This window comes from Sphaerodactylus townsendi, linkage group LG01, assembly GCF_021028975.2.
Source record: "Sphaerodactylus townsendi isolate TG3544 linkage group LG01, MPM_Stown_v2.3, whole genome shotgun sequence".
In the NCBI taxonomy this organism is placed as follows: Eukaryota; Metazoa; Chordata; class Lepidosauria; order Squamata; family Sphaerodactylidae; genus Sphaerodactylus; species Sphaerodactylus townsendi.
Genome location: NC_059425.1, coordinates 129,058,817 through 129,071,732, shown reverse-complemented (window position 1 = coordinate 129,071,732; position 12,916 = coordinate 129,058,817).

Below are 12,916 nucleotides of genomic sequence, written 5' to 3'. Positions count from 1 at the left end.
GCAGTCTGATCTGAGTGGGGTATGCTTGTGCATATTTGGTAAAATGATCAGTAACTACTAAAATATTTTTTTGGTGCCATTTTCATCGAGTTCAAGAGTTAAAAATCTATGCAGACTAACTCTAAAGGGCATATGTTTTATATTCACTAATTCAGCTGCTCTTTCTACTCGCTCCTCTTTACAGCGTTCACGGATTCACGGCACTTCTGTTCTATGGCAATGCCATTTTAGGTGAAGAATCTATCCTAGCCAATTCAAAGTTCTTTCAATTCCAAAATGACCCATTTCATCATGAATGCCTTCTGGGCTCCTCCGATGAGTGTAGGGATCTAGGATTGCTCTACATCTTCTCCTTTTAGGATTGAACCTTCGATATAGAACTCCATTCAACAGAAAGAGTCGGGGCCACTCTCTCAGTACAGTCTAGTTTCATACTCTTCTTTTCTTTCTTCATCCAAGGTGGGTTTATGCCTTCTCTCAAAGTGTATTATTCTAGCTATATCTGTCCTTCTTTGCAACTTCTTCCAATCAGGAAACTCATCATTTTGATCAGAAGAGTTTAATGGCATCCTTCATTTGCAAATTCTTCTGGAATACTGTCCTCCAGAGGCAGGTAAGATCTCAAATATAACTGTGGTCCCTTTCATTAAAATCTTGGCACTACTGGATGTTTAGGTACACTATGAACCCGGATAACTGCCTTACAGACTTCAGCATCCCGACTTTAGTGCATTGGGATCATGTTGAATCTTTAGGAGCATTTTAGAAATTCTTTCCTAGTTGTTTATCCCCTTCCTCATCCTCGGTGGAGCTCTTCATGTCTTCTAGAAGTGAGTCAATATATTAGCTTTTCAGATCTGTGAGCTATTTCAAAATTATATAAAGATAATGCTGACACCCACCTCTGCCCTGCAGCATCTAATTTGGCAGAGGTTAGAGACATAAGTCATTGGAGTTTGTTATCAGTCATTACGTAAACTCTGATCCATACAAAATCATGGAACTTGTGTCTGCGTGACCCATTTTAGCGCCAAAAACTCCAATTTGTGCATTGGATAGTGCGTTCACTGCGGCCAAACCTCTGCAGCAAAAGCGATGACGGAGACAGTTATTTTGCATTTTGGTACAGAGTGACACCTAATCCTGTGAGACTAGCATCTGTATGCAATATATGTAAGCAGCTTCCAGTCTGGAAATCCCAATGCTGGTGCTGTGGTTAACTTTAGCACTAAAGTCTCAAAGGCCTCTTGGCGGCCACCATCCCATTTGTCAATATTTTGAGACTGGTTCCTTTAGTTTTGCTTCCCTAGAACTACCTGCTGTAATGAATTTAATGAAACTGGCAATGATTGAATATCTGACACAAACCTCCTATTATCCAGCAAAACCCAAGAAATCTCGAGAAGTTCACTGAGGTTTGTAGGTATGGCCAGGTGGTAATGGCATCTGTCTTTTCCTTGTCTGGCTCTATTCAGAGCTAATATGATATGACCACAAATATTTCACTGATGATTAGAATAATTTACATTTAGAAGGGCCAACTTTAATCCACCATATTTCTGAAGTCTTTGAAACCCGAGGAGACGTTCTTCATGCTTTCCTCTTTAGTTGTAGAGAATATGATCAAATCATCCAAAAAAAGGCAATAGTTTTCAGTAAAGGTTCAAGCCTTGCATCACATTTCCATCATTAGTTGAAAGGTTGAGAGAATTTGTTAACCCTTGGGGCATCATCTTAAACTGCCAATTACCAAATGGGGTGGTAAATGCTGTCTTTTGGCAATCTGCTGGAGTCAGTGGCACTGATAATATCCACTTTAAATCTAAGGCGGAGGTGCAGATCCTCTTGATGAAATGCAAACATTTCTTCTATTCTAGGCGAGGATAAGCATCCTTTTCTGTTAAAGTATTTAATTTCCTATAGTCCACTACCATCCTAAGGGCCCCATTTTTCTTATACCAATACTACTGGTGATGCGTATGGACTGTTGGATCTTTTCTTCAATTATGCCTAAAGTAGCCAACTCCCTTAGATGTTGGCGTGAGTCTTCAAAATCTGTACCAGGTGAGACTGCTTAAGTTCTCTCTCCTAAAGAATATCCTTTTAAATGAATTTTGTGAATTTGACACCTGAGAACTCTCCCAATGTCTAAATCATGCATTGCAAAGACCCTTGGTGTTTCTGTTGCTATCGTTGTGAAATTCTTTCCCTGTTCACAGCTTATAGCTGTGAATTAAAACTAGGAGTCATTTCCATTTGTTTGAGATCCAAACCCTGACAGGGCTAGAGCTCTTGTCCATTCCCTACTTCATAAGCTTTACTTAACTACAATATGAGGCTTCAATACAATGCTTTGTGGAATTCTTGACACAGACCCTATTCTCTATATTTTGCTTACTGTAGGTTTTACTATTGTGGAAGATGGACAACCCTCCTGGTCCAGCTGCACTTCTGGAGTCTTCTAAAGGACTGTTGTTCCTATTTTCTGTGGTGAAGTTTGCAACTTACACCTGTCATAATGCATGATTTTCCTGCTGCGGGATATGAACAGGCCTTCCAGCTGTAAGCAGCACTTCACTTCCCTCTTCCACTTCAGCCTTCTTCCTTTGACTTTCCTAAATAGTAGCTGCAAGCTGCTGCCAGCGATCTGACAGAAGTCTGTGCATGGCTGCAAACTGATCCCATCTGGATTAATATTGGCCTGGAGTCGCACATCTTAACACATTAGTACCAATGTGGCTGGAAACTTGTTGGATTCATGCGTTGGTCTGGGCACACTAGAGCTAAATTTCATATTTCTCTCCTATATCTTTGGTATTATTTGAAATATGCAAGTCTAAATTATAAAATCCCAAAATAGGATACTGTTTGACCTCCCCTGCTCCTTCTATTTCCAATAAATCCTAATGGGTTTCAGCTCGATGAGATAAATGGGCTTATAAAGGTCTCTCTCTCACAAATGCGATCACTTGTGAACCTGTATCTATTAAACAGCTGCATTTCACCCCATCCAAATATACACAATCATTGCATGCAGGTCCTATCAAGCCTTGCAATAGTTCAGCACACCCATATCTACAGTCACCCCTTTCAGATGCCCATTGGCTATGCTGCTCTTAGATGAGCCATCTAAACAAAGTTTCTTCTTGGTTACCAGCTATATTTAGTAATTTTGATGAACCAATACTGGATTTTGGCTGATTGACACAATCAAATTTAAAGATGACCCTTTAATCCACAGTTAAAACACCACCCCTTACTACTTGGGGTCTTTAGAGCTACCATTCTCCTTTCTCTCAGACCCTGGGAGGGAACTGAGGCTTTAGTTACTACGGTCCTTGCTTGCTGGGCTTTAGTTTAGCCATCTCCCTCTCCAGATTCTGACTATTTAGATTTCCAGTCAATCTCTTTGTTAGTACCATATGGTGCTGCTTTTATCAGGTGTTCCCCACAATTTTGGTAAGAAAGGCTTTCCCTTTTTCATGCATCTCTTGCTTCAGTTTCCTTTCCTGTTTACAAAATTTCCTTTCTCTCTAAAGACCTCACTGCATGAAGGGAGGCAGCATATGGAACTTCTTTTAGTCCACTACTGCACCCTATGTTCCTTATTTTAAGGAGGCTGTTAATAATGCTTCATGCCAGCATCCTAAAAAATTGTTCCTGAACATAGAACTTAAACTCTTCATCAGCAATCCCTCCTTCTTCTGATATTTCCATAGCCCAAGAGCATGCAACCCGATTTAAATATACTGATCTTGGGTTCATTAATGTGCTGATAGGTCTCATAGAATTTAGCTTTCAATTCAGAAACTGGAACAATATTGCCATATGCAATTTCCAAAATGAAAACATTGTTTTGCAGGGCATCCTTCCCTGCTCCCAAAGCTATATGGGCAATGCAGGGAGGAAGCAAGCTCTCTATAATTTTTTCCTTCTTTAATATTTTTCAAGGAACACTGTCATCTGCAATTAATTCTCTTGCATGAACTGCAGCCATACTGAGTATTCCTTCCCAGCTGGTTTTGGGTGAAATACCAGAAAATGTTTTTAATTGCAACCTTAGATCACTTGCTGGAAACTTAGCTATACTGGCAGTTTGCAAACTCTTTCAGAAGCTGTTGCAATTCAGAGTTTTGCACAAGGGGTAGAGGTTGCAACTGGAATCCCTCCTTCATGTAACTGCCAAACAGTGTTCCTTTTTCTCCCTGTGCAGGGGTTTTGCTTCTTTAATGACTGTTTTAAACTCTGCATCAATAGAATTACATCCCATTTCCTTACAGCACAGTTTATACATGGTTGACTATCTTGCAAACAGAATTATGTGTTTCAAATTCACACAGTAACATCTCTTTCCTCTGCCTTTATCCTGTACATTTAGCAATTGCACCATAAGGAACGGCATGCTGAATATCCTCATTTACATCTCTTGAACTTATGTCACATAACAAGACAGTTTTATAGGGGATCAAGCCCAAACTTGTTGCAAACTTCCATTGCAAGCAATTTATATTTGCAATCTCACTTCAAGCCCCGGCTGGTTGAAGCCAATTTGTATTAACCTCTAACTGTGGGTTCTGTCGGGCAGAACTTGGAAGGAGTTGCAAGAACTAAATTTTAAAACAAAATGGTTTTGCCAACAAATAAAACTTAACATTTTTCATTAACATTAACAAGTTACAGTCCTTCTAAAGTTGCATTTCAAGTCCTTATCTTGACAAACTACTGATAAATCACAAAGTCAATTCCTGCTGAGTGGTTGGCTTATGAGACTTCAGAGGCTTGGTGAGATAGGATCCAAGATGATGAGGGTCCCCAAGCAGAACTCCCATCAATACCATGCATATGAAGCCCTGAAACAATAGAGTTCCTAGCATTTACAATTATAGCAAAATAACCAACTCCTTCCCACTGGACACAACAACCTTGTTGCACTAAACAAGGTGTTAAGAGCCTCGGATTAAATCAAGGTCCCAGCCTGGTAGCCTTGCTTCCTCCAACTTCACCAGTTTTGCAGCCTTCTGAGGCTTAGAGTCTCCACCCCTTTCTGGGTCAACCCATTCTGATCATAGGGGTTACAGTCACACCCTTCACTCACCATAATTTGTGGGCTGAAAGCAGCATTGCTGCTCTCAGCTACACCCTTCCCAGTTAAAGGATCACTTAGAGTAGTCAAATACTAAGGAACTGGTGTCCAAACTTTTTACTCTTTCCATGAAATTAGACTTGAACTCAGACCTCTTGCTGAACAACCACTAATGGCAACAGCTCTTAATACTACTTCATTTAATATTCTTGCCCAAGGACCTTTGTTAATCCTTATCCACTATTGCCCTGTATCGACAGTGTTACTTTGCTTTATGGTGAATATTTCTATGTTGCCTCCCCTCCTGCTGTGCCCAACATTGCCTCATATATATAGTCAACTTTCAGAGAAATGTCAAAAGAACATTTTAAACTTCTATTCTTTCAACAGCCACCACAACACCCTGCATAAAACCCTCTGGCTCAGTTCTAAGGGATAGTTAAGACACTAAAGTCATACTGGAATTTAACTTTCTCAGCCAAAGCTTAGAGAGGGATTTTTATTCTGCTGGAGTCAATACATCTTAAATGCTGCAGCTTCTCAAAGTTAAGAAGTAAAATTGCTACCTTAAGATTGCAGGTTCATTTTCAACACTCTTCCTTTCTGTATTATAACTAAATATCATTTCATTATTGGCTGTTTTTTCTTATATTACAATAGCTTTGAACATGAATATATACTATGCCACATATTACATTTTATTCCATTCCTTACTATGGGAATGGTTTCTCTATTGTACACATTAATATTGGACAAATTTTGAGTTTCAGTGCAGATGAGAAACAGATTCCTAATAGGTGCTGCTTCATAATGAGATGGCAATGAGATCTGGAGACAGGTATTTTCTTAACTATCTTTAATGATTGGGAAAACAGATTATAATGCAGAGAGTATTCATATTGGTCACAAAGACTGGAGAAGAAGGAAAAACGGCAGCACAAAGAATTTGCAGTCCCTCAATTATTTCACAGAAGACTTAATATCACTCACTGTCTGTACTGTTGTCTTTATAATGTCAGGAATGCAATGGGGACACTTGCTGGAAAAGTGTGAATGAAATAATATGCTTACAATCAAAGTTATGGAAAGCAAAGTGACCCTTTCATCATTCTGCTGATATCATTCACAGGATGGATGGATGGATGAACGGACTAAAATAGCTTCTGAAGTTAGAAGCTGGAATATTGCTTTGCTTCTCACAAATGTTTGATTTGATTTTTTTTGTTATATTAGAGACAGATAATATTTGCACATGAGCCAATGTACTGCTTCTTGTTTCATACCTTATGTACTACTCTCACTCATTATTTTTGAACTTCATTTATCTAATTGTATCCACTTTTTCTCCAGTGGAGATCCAATTAGACTTGTGACGTTATTCCCACCTTTACTCTACCCTCACAACAATAACCCTGTGGTGTACGTTAGGTTGAAAGTGATTGGCCTAAAGTCACTTAGTGCATTTCCATGGCAGAGTATGAATTCAAACTTGGTTCTCCCAGATCCTAACCAGGCTAAACAGTATATAACAATTCCTCTTCAAAAAGTTCTTACATAAGATAGTCTAAAAATATTTTTGTAATTAAAAAGTACAAACACTTATGTGTATTATCTTACTATGTCCTGTCCTTCTTCCCCACTTTCTAAAAGTAAGATCTTTACAGGGATATATCCTAGCATTCACACTGATTGTACGGGGCTTCAACATGATTAATTACCTACATGAACACTGCTTCTGTGTAGAAAATCACATGTATTTCCTGTGTCCATTATCATGCTTGCTTTCTCCCAAGTATATGTACGCAGTAAACATGTGAAGTACATACACTATTCTATATGGAAATGATTGTGTATAAAATTAATCAGGTAATAAATAGTGCTAAAACCTAGTGGTCAAAATTATTAATGTTACGGAGTTGATTTATACTGGCTCACTATTGCGCCCTTTGTATTCTAATAAAAGTCTATGCTGGTGATAATTCGTGTTTGCTGAAACAACTTGGCATCTTGAAAATTTGGTGAGTTCATATTTCTTACTGAAATCAGCAGTTTATGATTAACTGTGTATGTTTGACTTTCTTGCATTCTATACTAATCCAAAATGACGTTTAGGTGGAAAGAAGTTTCATACTGCACGGGAATTTACTTTAGCATGTCAGTATACTACAAGTGACATGTATTTTAAAGATAGCCATCATTAAAAATAACACATTGTGAAAACAATTTTACATATGTGTGTCTTTGAATTAGGTTCATTGAATTAAAAGGTTTACTGCAAAATGCTGAGTGCTCATTTTTATTTTTATTTGCCACAATGAAACTAGAAAAAGTCAAAAACCTAGAAGTACTCACACTTATCTGAAACTAAAAGGAACATTTGATCACAATTGCTCAAAAAATGTTTTTTTAATATCCAAAATAATCCAGAATTGGATGACTTGTGCATATGAGTTCTTATAATACTTTCCCTATTTTCCCATTCCCAATTCATAATTTTTGTTGAACAAAAATGTGTTTTAATGCTGTTGAGGTTAAAGGAAAGATGGGTGAGTTGTCTCTGTTGTAGCCTTTTTGCCTGCCTCAGTCTGAGTCCATTAATGTGAGTGTTCTGATGCGGATCACAAATGCTCTGTATATGTGCCTTCTTGTATTGCTCTGTCACAGCATTCACTCTCTTGTACAGCCAAAGCACTTAACACTGAGGGTAAAATTTACTTGGTTTGTACTTCTAATATTACAACGTTACCAGCTTTGCCTGGCCAACTGCTACCAATGTTGAATGTGTTCAATTGCATAATATTGACTCATTCTCCTATTGCCACCTGGGGACGGTTGTTCGATTTCGTAAGTTATAAACATGCACAAACATGAATCATCTCACCAACTGATTATGCTGTCAACTGCACAGGTGTAAAAGCAGTACATGAATTCTAATATTATTTATTTTAGATGATGCAGGACCTGATAACCTGGGGCATCTGTAACCCAGTCAGCTTGTGAGTAGGTGCCAACAATGACTACATAGCCAGCCACCCTGCCAAATGCCACTACTATGCACGTTCTAAACTTTTCAAAATTCTGCTCACTTTGTATTGCAAGCAAATCACTGAAGTGAACATATATGGTATTCAAATTTACAGCCAACAGACACTGTCAGTCAGGTAACTTCAATTTTCAAACAGCCTTTTTTTTAAAAAAAAATCCTTAGACAATACTATAATCCCCATTTTTCTTAAACAAAAGAGTAGCCATTTGACAGCTGTTCTACTAGCCAAGCACCTGGTCAGAAAACCGATTTGTAAAAGTTTCTGGTTTAAGACTGTATGCATATTCAAGTTTCCTAACAGCATGATCCATTAATTATTAATGCCTGTTAGCTCAGGACACAGGTACCCCCCACTGCCTTATAGTTACCAGAATCTCAGGGCTGGATCTCTGCAAACAGCATTTGAATACCTCTGTGTGGTTCCCAACACTGGATCAGAAACCACAGATGCAGATCAAACAGGGAATAGATGCTTTCAGCTTTGATTAGCTATTGCTAAGGATAGAATCAGAACTCTCTGCCTCAAGGAGAAGAGGACCTGGATTTAGGCCACCAATCTCTCCAGCAAGTTATCAGTACCTGTAACACTGATGACAGTCCATCCTGTATACTTTTTGCTGAATATTTCTTTTTGTTGCTTTGAGGTTTTCTAAAATAACTTTTCATAATGAAATCTTTTCCAGTTACTGAAATAATATTCAAATATTTTTTTAAGAAGCTGTGCTGACTTACCAGATCATATGCACATTATCTCCCAGACTGTGTTTCTGTACCATGGCTTTCAAAACAGCAGTCAATGGCTCGAGTGTGAGAAAAACTGGCTGAGAAAAACAGTAGGGGACTTTGTGATTGATGATCTCTGAACTCTCCGGGAGCTATCACTGCATTAATGGAAATGATTGCATAGGATTTGGGAGATAAAAGGATAATCTTGGTAACACAAACAAAAATAAGGCAGAAAAGGAATCAGGGCAACACAGTTTCATGGCCCTTAAAAAAAACCCCTGCTTTTTTGTGAACAGAATAAGTTCACTTATTATTTGGCTGTGGATACTGAATTAAGGTAGAACAGTTATTGTGAAGCATTGTTGATTTGTCCGGAAAACCCGCCACAACCAGTTGAATCCAGCCTTGAAAACCTTCAACAATACCTCCAGAGCATGGTCTCACTCTTTTCTTCTGACTGTAGGTGGTAAAAGACAGCAGTGAAGGGGCAAGGCCAGAGGTGGGATCCAACCAGTTCTCACCACTTCTCTAGTAGTGGTTACTAATTTTTTCTGAGTGCCGAGAAGGGGTTACTAAAGCAACCTCCCTGCCCAATAGGGACTGGAGGTGTGTGTGTGCGGCAGCGCCACTGTTTGAATCCCACCACCATTGGAACCTGTTATTAAAATTTTTGGATCCCACCACTGGACAAGGCTTGATTATACAGATCCTCCCTTCTGCCTTCCAATTGGATAACTCCCCTTTATACATCCAATCTAGACTTGTGCCTTATTTGAAGAGGGACTGAGGCAAATTAATCCACAGCTGAACAGCCATGAATACTTCTTTTCTTAGCTTTCATGTTTTTTCTACAAACTTGGGGCTTTTCTTCAATTTAAAAATCTGTCTCATCTGTCCTTAATATCTGAATTTAGATATCTACCGGTGGGGCAACATTTACAATTAGATATATTGATACCGTACTTATCTGTCTGGTGCCATTTGAGGGAGAAGTTGAGGGATTATTATCATGGGATGGTTCTCGGCTGTAAGATCCAAACAAGAAATGGTAAAGGGGATTTTGTGATTACTTGAATGTGGAGAAGCTGAAATGGTGAAGTAGTTATGTGGAGACTGCTATGTCCTTTCTCAGAAAGTGGAAACAAAATTGGAATAAATCTGGAGAAAGGGAAAAGATTCTCCCAGCTATAATGAAAACGGATGGGAGGAGATAGGAAATAGCAGAAGATATATTTGTGCATGCTTAAATATTTCATATTATCTGTTAATTTTTTTTCAATTTAAATTTTGAAATGTGTACATTGTTGTTTACCCAGAATCTTTAGGGCTGGGCAGTTTTCATATCAAAATAAATAAATAAAAATGGCATAGACACAGAGTACCTCATTTTCAAAGGTGGCTGATATAATGTCATGAAGAAACTTATTATGAAATGTAAAATAATGTCAAACAGAGGGAAATGCAGCAGCTTCATGACTTCATAAATCAGAGAGAATACACAAGGCAATAAATCCCATTCAGCTTCCTAGCTGTGTGAGCAAAGGGGGATTAAACAAGGCAGGGACTTAAATTTATAGTGCCATCGTATTTATGAGTGAGGCCTCAATCACATATCAGAGACACTAGGCCTGTAATAATGGTACAGGCAAAACAGAGTCGATTCTCAGAAGGCAGGTGCCTTTAGGACATGATAGTATTTTACAGTGCAGTGAAGAATATGAAATATAGGGTAGCACAGAATCAGAACAGTTCCCTTGTTGTACAACATGTTATGTGTCTCTGTAACAGGAAACCAAAAGAAATCCTTTAGATTTCTCAGTTGATCCAGTTCTATATTTCTGTCATAGGTACTTATCTTTCTTTCTGTCCTGTTTCAAACTCAAAACAAACCCCCAGTAACAACTTTTAAGCAAATCATGTACTCTGTGTATTTATGAGGTTTCTAAAATATTCACAAATTCCAGAATAGTGGTCTTAGCATTCTGTTGAGTCACACTGTGGAATATTGTTTCCATCTGTGACTGTACTGCATACTGCGCTGATTCTCAAAGCTGTTCCATTCACATTATTTGAGAAATTCCTTGGTAGTCTGTCCTAACCAACAAAGGATAGCTTGATTCCAGTGACTTATGGCCTACTCCTATTTGTTCTCTGAAGTGTTCACTATTATGAAATTCTGTGCCTACCTGTTATAAGAAACCCAAATATAATTTCTAATTAAAATGCACTGCTATATACAAGCTATCTGTACATTTTCAAAGAAGCAATGAAAGAGAAATAGTTTTGGATTTTTTTGATAGCTCACAGGTGTTTTCCGCATGGCATAATGACACCGGGTAGAGCCGGGCATGGCATAATGACACTGGGTATAACCGGGATCGCAAATTCTGGGGCAATTTTATCCTGGCTTCTCTCTTTGCATGGCTGTGCATTTCCATAAAAAAATTGAGTTAAGACCAGGATGAAATACATTTCTTTCGCATGAACGCAGTTCTTTTGGATTTACACTGCAAACATTTCCGCGCATACACAAACTTTCCTGCTGTCCCACATACTGATTGGCTGGTGTTTGGTTGCAGGGAGCTTGAATGAGTGTCTCCTTCTGCTTTCTGAATCGCTGGTGGGGGGTTCTGATTGCCTGCAACCGTGGTGCAGGAGCTTGAGTCTCCGCCCTGCTTTTCAAATTTTGAAATCCTGCAGAAGCACTGCACAGAGGTTTCCCCACAGGGGCACATGCAGTGAGCCACCAACTACCATTGCAGTGCACCTGGCACTCCACTGCTCTTCAGCTTGAATCCAGATCCAGAGGTGGACCAGCTGCTGGCTGTTTTCCTGGCACTCATGGTACACCTTAACAGCTTAATAGACACAGCCCTCACTGAGCATGCTGGCTTCCAATCACTGATGGCCCAAGCATCTGTTCACTCTGCAGCAAATAAGCAACATTGCAGGCGGGCATGGCTTGCCCTCACAATGGCCCCTCAGTGTCCTTGCTACTGGGTTTACATACCTAGGACAAGGGGCTGGTGGGAGAACTGTGTCATGTCTTCTTGGGGCAACAAGGAATGGGTAAGGAACTTCAGAATGGGAAGAAGGACCTTCATGGGGATCACCGATAGCCTCAGACCTTCCTGAAGTGCCAGCCAACCAGCATGCAGGAAGTGTTGCTAGTCTGCATGGCCATCTGGTATCTGGCCAGCCCCAACAGTTTCCACAAGATCCAGGAGCAATTCGGTGTCGGCCTGATGACTGTCGCAGATTTCTGTCACCTGTCCAAAAGAAAGCCACCATGGTTAACAAGAGAGGTTGAGGAAATTATCAGAAAAAAGAAAATGTCTTTTAGAAAATGGAAGTCCAGTTTGGCTGATGAAGAATATGAGAGGGAACACAAATGGTGGCAAAAGAGAAGCAAGTTAGCTGTAAGGGAGGCAAAAAAGGATTATGAGGAACGCATGGCTATGAACATCAAGACCAGCAACAAACAGTTCTTCAAGTACATCAAAAGCAGGAAGCCAGCAAGGGAAGCGGTGAGCCCGTTAGATGACAAAGGGAACAAAGGGTGTGCTTCTAAAAGATGGCAGGGAGATTTGCAGAGAAGCTGAATGAATTCTTTGCATCTGTCTTCACCCAAGAGGAGGTGAGGAACATTCCTGCTACCTGAACCAAGCTTCTTAGGAGGCAAATCCGAGGAACTAAGCGAAGATAGTTGGTAGACAAGGAAGACATTCTGGCATCCATTGATAAAGCTAAATGTTGCCAAATCCCCTGGCCCAGATTGCATTCACCCAAGAGTTGTTAAAGAGCTCAAGCATGAAATTGCTGATCTTCTCACTTTAATATGCAACTTATCCCTGAAATCAGGCTCCATCCCTGAAGACTGGAAGATGGCCAATGTCACACCAATCTTTAAGAAAGGATCTAGGGGGGGCCGGGAAATTACAGGCCAGTCGGTTTGACATCTGTTCCTGGTAAGGTGGTAGAATCTATCATTAAAGAATGAAATTATAAAACATGTAGAAAGAAAGCAAGACCTGCTGAGAAAGAGTCAGCATGGCACGCAG